Below are 17,836 nucleotides of genomic sequence, written 5' to 3' on the forward strand. Positions count from 1 at the left end.
AGCCGCCAGTGGTTGGATAGCTAGACAGAATATAGACAAGAGATCTGGTGGAAATAAGCCGAAACGTATGAAAGCCGTAAACCTAGCAGGCGGAATAGAACCGGCTGGGCTGTCAAAGTTAACAAGCATATGATAACCGACGCAAGGAATTGTATAATACATAACATGACGGTAACTAAAAACGGTCAAGAGAAAACTATAGGCATAGAAAAAAAATCCAAATATATGCGCTAAGAGAAAAGGCAGGCATGGCAATATCATTACCAATATGGATGAGATCGACAGTCAAAATATTTTAGAAGTTGTAACTAAACTATACAGAAGCCGAATAAATCAGTACTATGATTAATGTGACAGTAGTGCAGAGCAATCAGACATCTCGCCTGCACTTTATTTATTTATTTATTTATTTATTTATTTATTTATTTATTTATTTATTTATTTATTTATTTATTTATTTATTTATTTATTTATTTATTTATTTATTTATTTATTTATTTAAAGATACAGATAGCCCTTTGAGGGGGCTATGGCTGGACTGGGGAACAATAGTTACTCATGTTCTCAGCAACCAAAAAAAACAGCGTGCTCTAACCAAGGAAGTTATAAAAAAAAATTATTTCATAACTTTTTTGTTCTGAACACGTTTTCTCCTTTAGCCGTGGCCGTGAGTGGGATGCTGTGGGTGGTATTTTAAGTACGCTTGTTTTTTGAACTAAACGCTTGATAGTACTATTCAGCGGCCGTGGTACTGCATTTTTCTGCGCTTTAGTTTCCAAGAAAACCAAACCTCTGCAAGGCCTCCCGGACAACCTCACTAAAGGAATAAAGACCGGGTCCCGACGGAGATTTTTTTCTGCAAATAAACAATGAGTAGAAGGGACGGCAGCTTTCCCCTTCAGCGGTGTCTAGACACCTAAAGAAGAACGGAGAGCCGAGTTCCGCTTAAGTGAGCACCAAAGAGGGCCGTTACCCCTCGATTCGTATGCTGTGTGCTAGAGGAGGTTTCCTTGCCGTGAGAAGGCCGCCTCAGCACCGCACCTCAAAGGATTTACTATCGAACCACGCAGACGGTAACGTCACAGAGGGAAAAAAATTAGTATGTAATATGTATGCCGTAAAAGTTATGATGCCGGATAAATGACATTCTGCAGTCGTTTTGTTTCGAAGAAGAGGTGAAGAAAACGATGGAGAGGATATTATTTTCCTTCGATTCTACATTTGCGAGGCCGTTGCCCTCTTTTCCACACTACAGAGAACTATAAGGGCTCGGGCCGGTCCGGCCGCAGGGCCAAGACGGAGTATGAGCTGTTTAGCCAGTCCTATACATAGAGGTCCGAAGTCCGGTTTTTGACTCACTGTTGTATAGTCTCGAAATTACGCTTGGGGTGTTACAACGGTGACATGGATAAATAACAGCCATGGGGGACGCTGAAAAAAGGTTAAGGTGTATTTATTTATTTATTTACTCATTACTCAACCGCAGTGGCTCAGTGGTTAAGGGGCTCGAGTCCTGACCTCAAGAATGCGGGTTCTAACCCGATTGCTTTTCGATTGAGGCGGAGAGCATAGGCGTTGTTTACAGTGCGGTGTCAGTGCACGTTAAAGAACCCCAGATGGTCGTACTGTTCCGGAGCCCTGCGCTACGGCATTCCTCTTAGCCTGAGTAGCCTTGGAAGGCACGCAAACTCTTTTGCTTTTCGTCTCTATTGGAAGGTGACCAGTTAGTTCAGGAATTCAACCTCAATAAAAAGAAACGTAATTCTATTGGCTGTACATTTTAGCATCTATGCACATCACAGCGAGCAAAATATGAGTGGAAATCTTGAGGGAATGCAAAACAGTTTATTACGGGTACATGCGACTCATTTTATTTAGCTCTTGTAACTTCCCAATTAACCCGCGCATGCGCCTACGAGACCACTGCTTAAAAAGTCGAGTGGGGGAAACATGCATCATTATCCTTTTCATTTGGTGTTCAAAAACAATACATTTCTTCAAGTGTTACTGCGATTTTGTCTTCTTTGTCGGCCAGCTAATTGTTTATTTGTGTAGTACATGAGCCCACTTGCTTACAGTGAGCAAAAAGCTTCTTGAGTTGTGATAAACAAGAACATCCCATCTGAGTCGTCGCAAATGAACGCCCGAGCGCGCTTCCATTACGTCTCTCTTCAGTTAAAACAAACCCTGTGTTCCTTCCAGCCTGAGGGAAAGCTTGACAACAGGTTGTGTTCGTGCGCTGAAGGCTATACATTGAATGCCGTTTGATAACGATGGAGTATTGACACTCGAAGATGTACTTATCGCTATAGACGAGAGGTATGACAGCGTATCAATGGAAAATGTCCTTCCGCATCCTATACAAGGTAGTACCCTAAGGTTTTAGTCTGTTGCTTCACTCTGGACGTGCGAGCAGATGATTATAATAAGGTCTCTTACGTTACTGCCGCTACCCACTACGTGGACGGCAACCAGGAGTTGAAGAACTTGACCAACCTTGCTCCTTTCTTGTTTACATGAATGCGACAGCTAGCGCATCGAATCGCATCGCAACCGGTTCCTAGCTCATCGCATTCATGTAAACAGGGATAATGCGCTAGGAAAGCGCATCGCATTAATGCGCCAAGCAGGGCTGGATTTAGAGGGATAAGTCGACTTACCCCTCTCAATCTCAATAGCCGTGTTTACATGAAGGCGACAGTAGCGCATCGTATCGCATCGCATTTAGTAGCGCCTCAGGGTAATGCGATGCGACAGCGTTTACATGTAGCGCATCATCTCTAGCGGGATGGCGGCGAAACGCGGTGTCGCCTATTGAGATTGAGAGGGGTAAGTCGACTTACCCCTCTAAGTCCGGCCCTGCTTGGCGCATTAATGCGCATTACCCCTGTGTTCATGAATGCGATGCGCTAGGAACCGGTTGCGATGCGATGCGCTAGCTGTCGCATTCATGTAAACACGGCTATTAGGCGACACCGCGTTCCGCCACCACCACGCTAGAGATGATGCGCTACTTTTAAACGCTGTGGCATCGCATTACCGCGAGGCTCTACTAAATGCGATGCGATACGGTGCGCTACTGTCACCTTCATGTAAACACGGCTTCTCCTGATCGGTCAGGGATTATACGGGAAAAAAATCGGGCCGGGCTCGGTTGAGTGACGGGAGAGGATGCCGGAATCGGCGGGGTCACGGTGAATAATTACGACCCGTGCAGTTCAATTTCCAATTCAATTTTATTCGACAAAAGAAAGACGACAGAGGAGTTGAAAATGTAATACTTTTTTTGTACATCACATTTTCTCTAGTATTTTTGTTTTTGTTCTTTTCTAATGCGTTTTCCCATTTCTTCCATGTGTTCGCAAGCAGCGCGTCCGTGCACGCGTACAACAAAAAGTTCTTAGTTGCAGTTGAGCGCCTGCGTTACCCTGTGTTGTCCTTGTGCCGGCCATTCATGGACATAGAAATAAACGTTCTCTCTCCTTGCGCAGCGTCTATTAGCGTTATTGCTGCACTTTAGAACGGCCGTGGCAAGTGGAGGCCGTAGTCATCTGCTCGCCGTTCTCAAAGAGATCATTCTTATTTTTGCCCTTTGTGGACTCGAAGTTCGTCCTACCATTTCATATTTTTCGGCTTCTCTGTCCACGAAGCGTGGAAAAGAAGCATGCACGTGTGAAGCCATAGCGAGTGTGGTGTCGCTTGTTCAAAAGTGGTTTGCTTTTCAACCGTGTAGTGGAGCATTTATAACCCCACCCCCACCCCCCTCACCCTCCCTCCCCTGCTCTAAATCCCTGTAATGTAACGACTCTAGAACCTGCATCCATCCTATACTTTACACGCCCTTTGTTGCCCTACAATTGTTGACCATGGATCTACACGCACGACCATTCACATGCCCCACCACTTAGCGATGGTTCGGTGGTTAAGGCGCTCGACTGCCGAGGCCCGAGTCGAAGGATGTGGGATCGAATCCCGACCACGGCGGCCTCTTTTTGATGGAGGCAGAAAGAAAGGTGACCGTCTATATGCGGTACCAGTGCACGTTAAAGAACCTCAGGTGGTCTACATTTCCGGAGCCCTCCACTCCCGGCACGGTGGCCGCTTTTTGATGGAGACGGAAAACAAAGTGATTGTGTATGTGCGATGTCAGTGCACGTTGAAGAACCCCAGGGGGTCGAAATTTCCGGAGCCCTCCACTAAGGCGTCCCTCATATTTAAGGAACAGCGCAAAGAACGGGACACAGAGACACAAGAAAGCACAAAGTTTGTGCTTTCTTGTGTCTCTGTGTCCCACCCTTAGCGCTGTTCCTTAAATATGCAAAATCAACTAGCCCGCCAAGCACGCTCTTATTAATGTCCCTCATAGCCTGAGTCGGTTTGGGACGTTAAACCCTACAAAACGAACAACAAACAAACAAAGGCTCACAGGCCCAGTCAGCGGGAACTGTTTTGCTTGTGAAACGCTTTATTTCCTGCATCAAAGAGGACGCGGAACTGTTCATCGCAGTATTTATGTGCTGAATATCGGATGCTATAGGCAAACCGAGGTCGAAAATTGACATTATGCGGTTCTAATACTTGCTCTGGTAATAGGATCGGTGCTCTGCACCATACCCCGAACTGCGGCGCAACGAATACAAGCACGAAAAGAGAAACACAACACAGACGCACACTACCCAAACTGTAATCTTCTCTCTCGGTGCAATGGCACATACCCACAGTGGGGTATTGGCCAGAGTTCATTGCACGTGTTAGAATGGAATTCATGATTTCGATTTATATTGTGTGATAAATAACTTATTAATTAGGAGTTAGTGTCGCTAAAACAATTTGGATAAATTTGAGGAGATAGGAATAGCAATCAATGAAAGAAGTATATTTAAAAATGTGATTAAAATTTGTAAGTATAATCCAGACAGAGAAGCGCTAATAAACAATTCTTCGGGTAGCAATATTATAGCTATGGAGTAACTCGCAAACCGGTTTTAGGGCATACCCTTCGACGGTTGCACCAAAGGAGAGGAGAACCGGAACTGGTAAACGACAGTCTTAGGCGAGTAAGAGGAATTTCTAAATAATTTCTTCTCTGAGCAGCATACCTGCGACAGGAAAGGATACAAAACGAAACCTGAACTTCCTCTTTACATCCAGGCACAACTTCCTCCTCTAGTCCCAAGTACATCACATTCGCACACCTCATCTTTCCCAGGCAGATATGTCTGGCCAACAATAATTGTTAGCAATCCTCACATCCAAGGTAGAGTCCAAGCAACATAGCCATGCTAAGGCGTAATACCCAACGTAGCGTTCTCCTCCGAAGATATATCTGTATTAATTAAGCTACTTAAAGGCCTTTGTTTTCACGGTGTCTCTGACGTTACGTAAACCTTCATTACATCCGGAAAAGACCTCCGTGTAAAAAGAGTTGAGGAGTGAATTCCTTCCTTTCGATACAGACTAACCAGCTGGGAAATTCCATGCCATTGCATACTGCGTCCATGCCCCACGCAACCCCCAAGGTGTCTTCGGGGCTCCCTAGGTGGCCCTTCTGAATTCCTACAGAATGCGCCAGAGAATCGCCATTGTGTCTTGTGCTGTGCGGTTGACCCACTCCCCCACTAACGAGATGGCTTGTCGACGCCTCCCAAGAACAAAAAAAAGCACAAATGCAAGGGCCGCCTGTTGTTCCGGGACAACGTGTCGACGCTGCGGTCGAACCTTTCGGACGGGTAGGGTTCGGCTGTCGTGGGGAAAGGGTGATCGAAATCGATGCCCCTTACACCGCAGCCCCGAATGACCGCAGGAAGGAAGACGTCGAGATCTCAAGGTCATTCGCAATACAGGACTCTATTCAACGACTAGTCATGAATGAGGAAAAGAAGACCGAGTCGTCGGTCGTATCCTTTAAACATCAGTGAGAGACTGGCGCCTAGTCGCATCATACGTTCCCAACAGGGTTGACGCCGGTTAAACGACCCGCGACGACGGTGACTACAGTCAGCGTAGAGTACAACTACAACAACAACAGCACCGGTCAGCGGGAAGAAAGCCACAGAAGAATGTCCGTCTTTATCCGGCTAACCATCTGTCTCCCGTTCGGGGCGGGGCTGTGACAAGTGCTCTGCGATTGGCGCCGCATTGTTGCGGAGGAACAGAAGGCCGGCGTACCGCCGCCGACTGGACGAGGGAGCGACGTGGGGGAAGAAGACGTGTGGCCAAGCCGATGCCTATCTGGCTGTGCAGGCTCTGCCTGACTGCGTACGAAGAACGAATTGGCGGGGGGGAAAGAACGGGACTGTACTGCTGCCGCCGTGCCCCTGTCGGCCGCCGACGTGGCGTCGTCGCCGTCTACTTGGCGACGGCGCTCGCTGGCTGCACCGGAAGGCGTCTGCAGCAGCGGCGAAGAACCCCCCCACTCTCGTTCCTTCCTGGAACGTGCGCCCGTACTTTAGCGGCGGCGGCGGCCGCCCAAGCAGCAGGCCGTGTGCCCGGTTTGTGCGTCTTCGCGGGTTGCTCTCGCTCGTCTTGGCGCCGGGGCGGATGCCAAGGCGGAGGAGTCCGTCTCCTCTCGTTGCCGCTGCTTTTTATCTCGTCCGCCGAGCGCTCTCCTTCGGAAAGAAACCTGTTTGTGTGCAGAAGCGGCGGCGGCCGACGACGAGGGGTGCAAAAGAGAGTGATGCGTATGCGCATGCGTGGCATCGCGGCAACGTCTTCGACCTCGTCTCGAGGAGCGTGCGTGCGAAGTCAAGTGGCCGCGGCAACGTGCCCCTCCGGGAGGAGAGAGGAGCTTCTCCTACGAACTGAAACTTGCTGGGGGCCCGATGACGATGATGTGCCTTCTTCTCCGCGGCAAATGAACGCAGCGGCTGACGAACGCGCCGCGGCCTCTGCCGTTGCCGCTGCAGGACGTCAACAGCGCAGACGACGGCGACGGCGACCGTAGCAGACGACGTCAGGAACGGAAAGAGAAAACAGCGGCAAAGGTAACGGTTTGTCACAAAGCGCTCTGCCAGGGTGATGAAGCGACAGCGCACCGCACTGGGCCGTGTGCTTGGCGCTTTGAGGAGGGATGGGGAGGAGGTGGAACGGCGGAACGCCGCTTTCTTTTCTTCTTGGTTATTTTCTTTTTCCGCTCTCTGTAGCTTTCCTGTTGTTGCAAAGCGCCCCGCTTGGAGGATGCCGAAGACACGCTGGCTGCTCGCCGCTGCTCCAGTTGTGTAACGTCCTTTCGCGAGTCGAGGCCATCACCCGCGCGCTTGGGCTGCGGTAGTCCCCTGCCCATCTGCGTGCTCAGGTTCTCGCTCTATATGCACGCTGGATCCAGGTACGAGACGGATGAGGACGCATTTGTTTTCCACAACAGTGTCGCATTGTTTCGTTTTGTGCCGTCGAAACTGTTAAGTGCGCGCGAAAATTAGGCCATCGCATCGTATTCTTCTCCCACCGCCGTGCGAAGAAAGCGTGCAGTGTGTGACGACTTGTGCGCGGAAGGAAGCCACCGGCAAGTGGATTATTGCTCACGCACCCGGGATTTCCTTTTTCCATTTTATCTTTGTCGGCCAGCGCGCTGAGGCGGAGACGGGGGTGACGTCTTCGCTCATCACTCTGTTGGTGCTGCTCCATCCGTCGCCAGACACTCGTGGTAAGCCCCATGTTTTTGTCTTCGCTGCGTTTAATCGTTTCTCGGCCGAAAGGGGTCACGTGACCGTGATCGGAAATGCCTCGTCCCACCCGTGCAATGGTATTGGGGTTCACTGACTTTTCGGCCAGTGGCGAAGGCAGAAAAAGCGCTCCCTGGAATCTTGAAAGGCGACGGCCAGGTTCGACGCACATCATCGAATGCGGCGGCGTCGCCACTCCCCGCAAAAGAAAGAAGGTTGGGTCTGCGGCTCAGGTCGTTGCCGCGCTGACAGTCGCGTCTTGTGTGTCCAGCGTTGTTTTTCTCTCTCTCGAGCTTTCACGCGTACCAATTGATATGACAGCGTAGCAACAAGATTTCCGAGGCGATACGCGACGAGACATTTCCTTCAAGTGGGCCGCGGGTCTGCGCGCTCCAGTGACGACATAGACGGTGTTCTTTGTTCAGTTTGGGAAAAAAACGTTTCGAACAGGATCAGCGCCTAACCGTGCAGATGATCGCAATGTATCTCTTTAAATTTGACTCCATCTGAGCTTGTAATAGTTTGTTTCATTTTTTATATTTTCTTTTGCGCGGTTATGTAGCGCTCGTGGTTATGTCGGGCTGATTGGCGCAGCGTCTTAAGAGAAGGGCGCTGATGATCTACGCAAGAGACAGGAATGTAGAGTAGACGGAGAGCAGTGGAGATAGAATTTTGAGAGCAAAAAATTTAACAAAAAGTTGGAACAATGAAATTGCTGACCAACGCTTGGGCTAGCTCTTCATCTCGGCATACGGAGCTTTCCGGTCGTCTTTGTATATATAAAACAGAACACATGATTCTCACCCCTAAAATACTAGTAGCCTACTTGATTATCGACTACTTACAGACAAATAAAATATGCTTCTAGGAAATTCGATGAGCTCTCTTTAAGCATCAGCCCATGGGATTCCTCCGGGAGACGGCATAAAAAGATGATAGAGGGCTTAAAACTTACGCCGTAAAAATAGGCCGCCTTTGCTTGCCAAGCCCCAGCAATGTCATATATGTATGACTATACTTCTCAATCAACACAAGAAAGTAATTTTGAGATCTCATACGTATTCGTAACATAAGCGAACCTTCTAGAATAAAAACCTCTAAAGACCTCTTAAAAACATCCTTTAGAAAATCTTACCGTTTTATTTTCTGCTTGATCATCTATGCAGGGCCGTCTATGCAAGCACACGAAACAAAGAAAAAATGAAACATGCACTCACCTTACTCTATTAAAAAACCATTGCTCATCAGCCCACACCAGTGGCCAGTGCAATGCACACGGAGAGAACTGTCAATCAACAAAATTATGTAACGCATTCTAGTGGCTTTAATTGTTTGTTCGTGCATTGTAAAGTTCTGTCAGTTGAAAGTCTTGATTCTTATCAGATCATAAAAAGATAAACCTAATGCAAGCTGCTATATTGACATGCACGTGCATTCCACTTAAAAACCAAGGTCAGAGCTCTATGCCTCAGCTCTCTCGACGATACGGTACATTAGTGGGATTATCCAGTTCGGTACGGTGATGTCAAATACACATTGGGTCGAAATCTGGAATATTAAAAATGACAATAATGCGTACAAAGTTTTATTTTTCTTGAAGAAGTAATTAAATTCTATGATACAATATTTCCAGTTTAAAAGTCTTTAAATGGCGAAGGCAACTGTTTAGAAAGAATCAATGAACAAGACAGGTACGTCATTTCTCGAGTTTATCAGCAAGCTTATGCAATACAAGAAGATTAGAAACAAGCTTAGCACCGATCTCAGGGATGCCCACGCATAGTATTGTGTTAACACGCTTACGGCAACTTACCCTGAAAAAGCATGTCCTTGAACGAAATCACTTTTTCGCACAGTGCGCATACTGCTGATGACATTGTCCACACAGGTTCCGCCTTAGGTTAAACATTTATTACCCTTTTTTTAACGTCGGACGTTTTCCATAGTAGTGAGTGTGTCCACTCTGAATTGCATGCTGGTGATTTCTGGCAGATGAACAAGTTTGTGCCTGACTGCACCGTATGAAGTTACGTCCGTTCTGGAAGGCCTCAAAGACATCTGTATAAGCGGGTACAGTGAAATAGCTGGTCGACCAGTGAAGGCCGTCAAGTCAAAACTCTATTTAACGAAATTCGATTTAGCGAAGATATCCCGATTTCCCCTCAGACGCCCACAGGATATAATGCTTTGACTAACTCGAAATAACGAAACCAATTTCGCGGTTTAGAAGAACTTCTTGTTGGGCTATAGTTGGTGCATGACTTGTTGTTAATGACGACTTCCGCACACAAAAAAGATGTTTGCGCTCTTTTCATCTCCCTTGTTCTCTTCCTGTGTTTGTCTTCCTGTGACACACGAGAGGATACACTTCAATTAACTTAAGAGGAATACCTGCACGAGGTCGTTGCTTACAAAGCGCGCGCAAGCGAAGACTGCCGACTTCTTTTGTGGCAGATAACTTTTAATCCGCAACAATTCCTTTTGTTTGTTTTCATGAGCGCTAGTGGTGTCGGTTGTTACCGCAGGCCGCAATTTCATTTTCGGTGCAATTACGCTTTACCAGTATAATGCCGCGGTATAACTTTCCGGGTGCCGCGCTACATCATATAATCGAATTTGTTGAATTTATTGACCGAGAAATGCCTCATTCAATTTCACGAAGTTCCCGATTCAACGAAATAATTTGTAGCTCCCATCACATCTGTAACTGCATATTGCGTGACGGTTTTTTGCTTCCTAAAAAAAAAAAGAAAAAAAAGAAAACTGCCTACGTTTGCGCGGCGCACAAGGAAGACGCAAGAACATTTTCGGAAACTATACCGTCCCATAACCGCTCTGCCGGTGTTTTCAAAGATACCAGAGCACGCAGTCAAATAAATTGAGTCGTTCCTTTATTATTATTATTATTATTATTATTATTATTATTATTATTATTATTATTATTATTATTATTATTATTATTATTATTATTATTATTATTATTATTATTATTATTATTATTATTATTATTATTATTATTCTGCAGAGGCGTCATCAAACCCCAGCAATTCGGATTCCAGAAAGGTAAATCGGTTGAGTCTACGTTGATAAACATAAAAGAAAATCTAATTTCGAAAACTGAAAAGAGTTTACATGGTAGACATTTCCATAGATTTCAAAAAGACCTTCGACTCCATAAATTGTGATATTCTTTTCCATAAACTGGAAAGATATGGTGTTCGTGGCAGTGCGCTCTGTTTAATCAATGCCTCAAGTATACGCATGCTTTGGTAACGTTAAATCAAGCTTGTAAATTATAAAGTATGGTGTGCCACAAGGTTAAGCTCCAAGACCGTTACTGTTCCTTCTCTACGTTAACGATTTGTAATGATACCGCGGACAACTAACATTATCTTGTACACAGACAATACAAATGTATTTTTCAGTGGTTACAACCTTGTGGAAGTACTAAACACTGCAAATGAATGACTTCTGTCATTCATGAATGTTCTGTCAACATGGTTATCCTCAAACAAATTAATCCTAAATGTAAAAATCAAAAGAAAAACAAAACAAATTATGCAATAATGTGACCGAGAAATTAGGTAACTGACAACAATATAAGGTTAACATTTCAGGACATTAAGTTAGTATAGTGTGGACATACATAAGTTATTGGGAGAGTATTTAAATGAACATCTGAGATGGACATACATAACAAAAGTGCGTATAAATGTTTCAAGAACTCTTGGTCTCTTCAGCAAGTTGAAGTTTATTTTGCCAAGTTAGTTTAACATAGAAACTCTTTTGATCTTCTGCCGCTTATGCTGCTGCGATTCAGTGTGGGACAGCACAGCAAGGGTAATCCATAAAAACTGGATATCCTTCAAAATAAATGCAATCTATTTTTAGAAAACAAATCGCGTTATGAACCTCATTCCCACCCTTTTGAAACTGTGAAATTGTCCTATTATTGCATATTTCAGCAGCTCTTGGCGAATGTACCTGCGTTTTAAAATGAAATCACGTGGCACAAGCTTTCCGATAGAGACGAGCAGATGGCAAGTATGCGTTGAGAAGAAAAATATGTGAGACAATTAGGGAATACAACATCGTATAAGGAGGTCAGTCACTGATAGATCATCAATAGCGTTATTACTAAACACCTTTCCAGAAATAGTTTTCATCACAATAGAATCTAAAACACGCCACCCTTTTAAAGGGTGACCCCGCCGGTGTGGCGCAGTGGTTACGGCGCTCGACTACTGTTCCCAAGGACGCGGGATCGAATCCCGGCCTCGGCGGCAGCTTTTCGATGGAGGCGAAAAGCAAGGCGCCCGTGTGCTGTGCGATGTCAGTGCACGTTAAAGAACCCCAGGTGGTCAAAATTTCCGGAGTCCTCCACTACGGCGTCTCTCATAGCCTGAGTTGCTTTGGGACGTTAAACCCCACAAACCAACCAACCTTTTAAAGGGTGAGTGAAAGAAGAACTGTTCTGAAAGGCTGCAAATTAATATAAATTATGTCTGCTGACAGTGACAGCTTTATTCACACCCCGCCGGGGTGGCGCAGTGGTTACGGCGCTCGACTACTGTTCCCAAGGGCGCGGGATCGAATCCCGGCCTCGGCGGCCGCTTTTCATTGGAGGCGAAATGCAAGGTGCCCGTGTGCTGTGCGATGTCAGTGCACGTTAAAGAACCCCAGGTGGTCGAAATTTCCGGAGTCCTCCACTACGGCGTCTCTCATAGCCTGAGTCGCTTTGGGACGTTAAACCCCACAAACCAGACCAAGTTTTATTCATGGTAACGCGAAGAACAAAAACCTGAAAGAAGGAAAAGAAAAAAAAAAACAATATTGAGTTGGCGCAAGTTAACTTGGAACTGCGGCACGCTTTCGTATGAAGTCCTCCAGCAGTCATACCCTGGCCACTTGAACTGCTTGATGTTCCGTGAGTGAGTTGCGGTTAATGAATGTGTGGAATTGTACTGTTGGTCGCTGGCTGTTTCCTTGTATTACTTTTTTTTTCTTCCTTTGCTGTCGTTGTTCGATGCTATGCGGGTTTGGCTATCCGTAGTTTTGATGTCGTGTATTTGTCTTTATCTTGTTCAAGATTTTCTTCTAGCAATTATAATGGCGCAGTTCTTTGCCTCGAAGCGTGCGTGATGGTCACGAAGCCGTCACCTTTTCTATTGTATATGCATTCCAATTCTGCGAAAATAAGATTCACTTTCTTTCTCTTCTTTCTTTCTTTCTTTCTTTCTTTCTTTCTTTCTTTCTTTCTTTCTTTCTTTCTTTCTTTCTTTCTTTCTTTCTTTCTTTCTTCCTTCCTTCCTTCCTTCCTTCCTTCCTTCCTTCCTTCCTTCCTTCCTTCCTTCCTTCCTTCCTTCCTTCCTTTTTCTCTTTCTTTCTTTCTTCCTTTCTTTCTTTCTTTCTTTCTTTCTTTCTTTCTTTCTTTCTTTCTTTCTTTCTTTCTTTCTCTTTCTTTCTTTTTGCTTGCAGCGCCGTTACGAACAGCGTAGCAAAAAATTAAGACCAGAGTAGTTGGCGAAGTAGAATTCAATGACATACCTTGCAATACAAGCAACTTTCGGAAGCAAATAAAAAATTTAATTTTAATTCCTCTCTGCAGAAACTTTGGCATCGGTACGCATGTTTAATAGGAAAGTGCGGAGGCACTGGAATTACTTGTGTCTGGAAATTTCGCTGTAACGAAAAGGTTCGTAGTTGGCGCGCATTTCAATGCAACCGTCCCTATATGCGGACATTTTAAACTATGCATTGAACGGCGCAGCGGCCACGTCCCTTTCAAGGCTGTCAGCGCGTCGCAAAAGGAATGCGGTATATACTCTGAGCAGTGTTGTTGGCAGCGTCACTTTGCGGACGGCTGCCAACTTCCTGCGGGCGAAGCCGGGGGGGGACTGCGAAGTGTTGCATGGTTCGTGAAAACAGGCGTGGAGGCCGTGCGTGCATTTAGTATAGTCCCTTCAGTCACGGTGCGTACACACAACTCGTTTCAGGTCGGCATTTCTTGGTGCGTGGATATATAATCTCCCACGCATGGTCGGAGCTCGTAATAAAAAAAAAATAACAATTTTATAGGCGGCAAGCGGAGAGCGCATAAAACTGCTTTTAATGTTGACGCCTCCGCGTTTTATGCAAGCTCCAGAACGTATACAGTCGAGGACACAAGAATATGGGCCACGTTTCTCTCGCGTTATGCAACTTGCGTACAAACGTTCGCTGCCTTTATGTGGAGGAGCAAAAGTGGATATCACTTTCATTTACATCGAACATGAATTACTGTTCGATAAAAAGATAACGTGTCCGAAGATTTACGACCACCGAAGCGTGGTCCGCGACTATGCGTGTACTCGTTCACCTGTTTCCCACGCATATCTGCGCTCTTCAAGAGATCTATAATTAGCTGTCTTGTTTACATAATGACTCCTTCTTACAGAAATTGGTCGAAAGAAGTAGTTTGCTTTCCTGTAATAATGTAAAGTACAGTGACGTGGAGATGTCATCGGAACAACTGTGTAAGAAATCACCACGGAAGGTTAACATTTGTGCGCGCTCTCGACGCAAATGCGATCCTTGCGAAATTCTAACATTTGTAGTTTCCATCCCACTGTATACTATTTCGTGACTAGCTTGGTGGGGAAGTATAATTAAGTGGCACGTTTTCCCCACTCGACGTTTTATATTCGCAACAAGAGCTCCCTCAGTAAGACGACATTTCCCTTTTTTTCAGGACCCCCCCTCCTTTATTATTTTTTTTTTCGTGTAACAGCTTAAAACTCCTTAGTTTGAGAGAAAGTGAAATAAAAATAAAAAAAAACGATTGGTAAAGTCCCTTCAAACCCCCCAAGAGTTCCCATATGTCGCTTGTAAATTTCCCAGAAAATGAAAAAAGAAACTTAAAAAAGAATCCGTAATAGCATTGTGTCACAAGTATCAGTTATTGCGATGTAACCACAAAACCACAAACGAGAGGAAGTTATAAATGGAAGCTCATATATGCTTAATCAGGGCCGTCACATCCGCACAGAAAAAAAAAAAAAAAACAAGGGGAAATATAATATATATACGAGGCGCCATATTTCTTAGCAAACATCGCTGAGCGCACGTGACTGAACGAACGCATTTCAAGCGCGATTATTTTTCTGCTTGTCTGTCTCTACATGCGTTCTTGTACAGGGAGCTAGTGCTTTATCATCTACAGATGATGGTTTACATATTCAAGTCGTTCAGATATAATATTATTTCTTTCTGGTTCTTTTTTCATATCTTTATTTATTTGTACTATCAGTTCTAACTGGGACTCACGTATACATATATGGGTACGTGGCCGCACAAACAAACTATGGCAGGACTAATTATGCACAATTTTTTTTTTTACCTTGATGTCAGATGTACTGTTATCGGTAAAGTCGATTTATGGTTGCCCAATGCCTCTTCTATGGTTGGAATAACTGACGTGGATAACCCAATGTAATATGGGACGAAGAGAATGTTGTTACATCGGCATTTACGTTAATTGCATGTCTTCCATAGATCCACTACATACCAACAACCTCAGGCACAAGGCACGGTTATTGATCCGAGAAGACAAGTCGCCGCAAAAAAAAGAAGACCCCCATTGTTCTCGTTTTACACATCTACATAAGGTTATAAATGTATATTCATGTTTAAACCATCTAAGAACTATAAAAATATTTGCAAGCAAGAGAAAACACAAATGGGACATCTTTATCAGTTAAAACTTGTACTGCAAGAACGGCGGACTTAGTTTCTTCGAAGCAACTTGGCTGTGACCATCGCTGAATTTTGCTTATTTGATCTTCTTGTTTAGTAATTTACTCGATATCTGAGAGGCGAAAATGTCGGTGTCACTCATTTTTGAATGCTTTCCAAGGCGCGCGTCGGCCGTTAACTGCGTTGCTTTCAAACCGGATGTTTCCAAACACCAGGCGATGATTCCTTCCTTGTCATCCCAGTATTTATGTGCAATCTCGAGAATAGGCTCGTGCCAGGAGCGTTTATCATGAAACTATGAGACAAGTGCGATTCTACTTATGATGGTCCCAAAAGTGGACCTCCAAAACGCCGCCATAAGGATGAGACTCCACGTGTCAGGCTAAAAGAGGTTTGATCGAAAGGGTCTGTAACGTCACGCTCCTCTCAACGAATTAGATTTCATCGACCCAGAACAGTGGCGCAACGAAGACATAACACGAAGAGAGAAACACAACTCAAGCGCACACTACCAACTGTAATACAAAACGGAAGCCGAACTTCCTCTTTCACACCCAGGCACCCAGCACAAACAATATATACGAGCGAAAGTTCTGTTAAGCACGGTTCTGCACGGTTTAGCAAGTTTTCACACTTTGAATTAAGGGGACGATCAAGCTTCGTCTCAAGAGTAGACTAGTGCCTTTAATATCGCTTTTTCATTTCGCATATAATAATAATAATGATAATAATAATGATAATAATAATAATAATAATAATAATAATAATAATAATAATAATAATAATAATAATAATAATAATAATAATAATAATAATAATAATAATAATCTGTTCACTGGAAAGGAAAGGTGCAGTATCAGTCACACCTAATTGTTCCGTGGACACCGTAAGGGAAGGGGGGATTGAAAGTAGATTGAGATTATAATTTAATATTGAAGAAAGAAGAGCTGTAGGGGAGGGCCAAGGAGTATAATTTCGACCACCTAGGGTATATTTTTAAGTTGACTTTTGGCGAAAGGAAGGCGCACTGTCTGTCTCACTTTTGGCTAGAATACCTAAACTTAATTAGGTCAAGTTAGTTCATCAGGACCCAGTGAGTCGAAATACGAAGTTGCACCCCGAGTAGTAGAGCGTACGCTTTAAAACTTGCGGAATGAAAATGCGATGTTGAAGGCGCTGTCATCGTCGAGCTACTTTTAAAGAGAACCTTGAGCGTCCCCCTTTTTTTTTTTTTTACTGCGAAAGGATTATAAGGCTCCTCGCCAACAAAATCCAGCGTCGGCCAGAAAAAATGTCCTTCAGAAGCGCGGTGACATCACTAGTACTCCTTACATAGTGAATGTTGTGGCTGTAGGAAGCAGGAAAAGAAAATGCACCTCCACTGCCTCGCGCGGACAGAAGAAGAAATAGAGAAGAAAAAGAAAAGGCATAGTCAATGGGCAATAATCAATAATTGACATTAATGTAGTGATAAAGAACGTTATTAAACAATGGTGATTGTAATACATGAAAATGAAACACGCCTTCCGTGTAAAGGCCTTTATATCAAATGCATTTAAGGTAAAAGCCTTTGTGCCGAAGGTCTTAAATAAAGGCCTTTAAAGTGAATGCTTTCGAATTCATGGTGGGCAAGATGTCATAAGTGCAGTTAAGTTTGCGGGCTTCACCCATAAGCATACAGAACCATCCCTCCTCTCCCCACATTTGGCCTGTTTGTTGAAACTAGTGGCCAGAAGAAGCGCCAGTCAGGAACGCAGTGACGTCACCACAACTCTTTACATTGTTAGTGGACAATAATCAATAATTGACATTAATGCAGTGATAAAGAACGTTACTAAAAAATGACGACGGTGGTAATACATGAAAATGGCACACGCCTTCGGTGTAAAGGCCTTTATGTCAAAGGTATTTAGGGTAAAGGCCCTTGTGCCAAAGGTCCTAAATAAAGGCCTTTAAAGTCAATGCTTTCTAATTCATGGCGGGTAAGATGTCATAAGTGCAGTTATGCGGGATTCCTCCCCCCGCACTTGGCCTGTTTGTTGGGACTAGCACGAGAACCGTGCGGTTTGCAAGCAGGGTAAATGCGCGCCAGAGTTCAATAGGCTTCGCCAGCTGGGTTCCCTCTCCTCTTGTAGATAATGCAGGGCTATCCCGTGAGGGCAATGATCGGAAGAGGTTGTAGGTCAGAGAAATGCCGGTGTAGGGAGTGTAACCCCGTCGCTTATGTACACCTGAAATGCCCTTCTGTGGACTAAGGGCAACGATCGGAAGAGTGTGCAGGTCAGAGAAACGCGGGCGTTATGTAATCCTTCTCGGCTTTGTGTACTTTTTTTTTCCCACGAGGCCCTTCTTACGTGAACTGAGGGCAACGACTGGGAGAGGGTGTATGTCAGAGCAGTGTGTTCCTCGGCTTTGTGTATGTTTTCCTGTTAGTGACTACG

The 17,836-nt window shown here is 44.8% G+C and overlaps 1 protein-coding gene across 2 annotated transcripts in view; it reads left to right on the top strand.

The window, feature by feature from the left end:
• Positions 1 to 6,418: 6,418 nt before the first annotated feature.
• dpp (decapentaplegic morphogen) overlaps positions 6,419 to 17,836 on the top strand; it is a 28,948-nt gene continuing 17,530 nt past the window's right edge. Inside the window, exons 1-2 of one of the 2 annotated variants that reach the window (XM_084582595.1) lie at positions 6,419 to 6,983; positions 7,143 to 7,642. The gene's annotated coding sequence lies outside the window, so the exon portion shown is untranslated. The remainder of the gene's footprint in view (positions 6,984 to 7,142; positions 7,643 to 17,836) is intronic. The other variant, XM_084582596.1, reaches the window with a different exon arrangement.

The sequence above is a fragment of the Amblyomma maculatum genome, chromosome 10 (genome assembly GCF_055883805.1).
Source record: "Amblyomma maculatum isolate TAMU_Amacu chromosome 10, ASM5588380v1, whole genome shotgun sequence".
In the NCBI taxonomy this organism is placed as follows: domain Eukaryota; kingdom Metazoa; phylum Arthropoda; class Arachnida; order Ixodida; family Ixodidae; genus Amblyomma; species Amblyomma maculatum.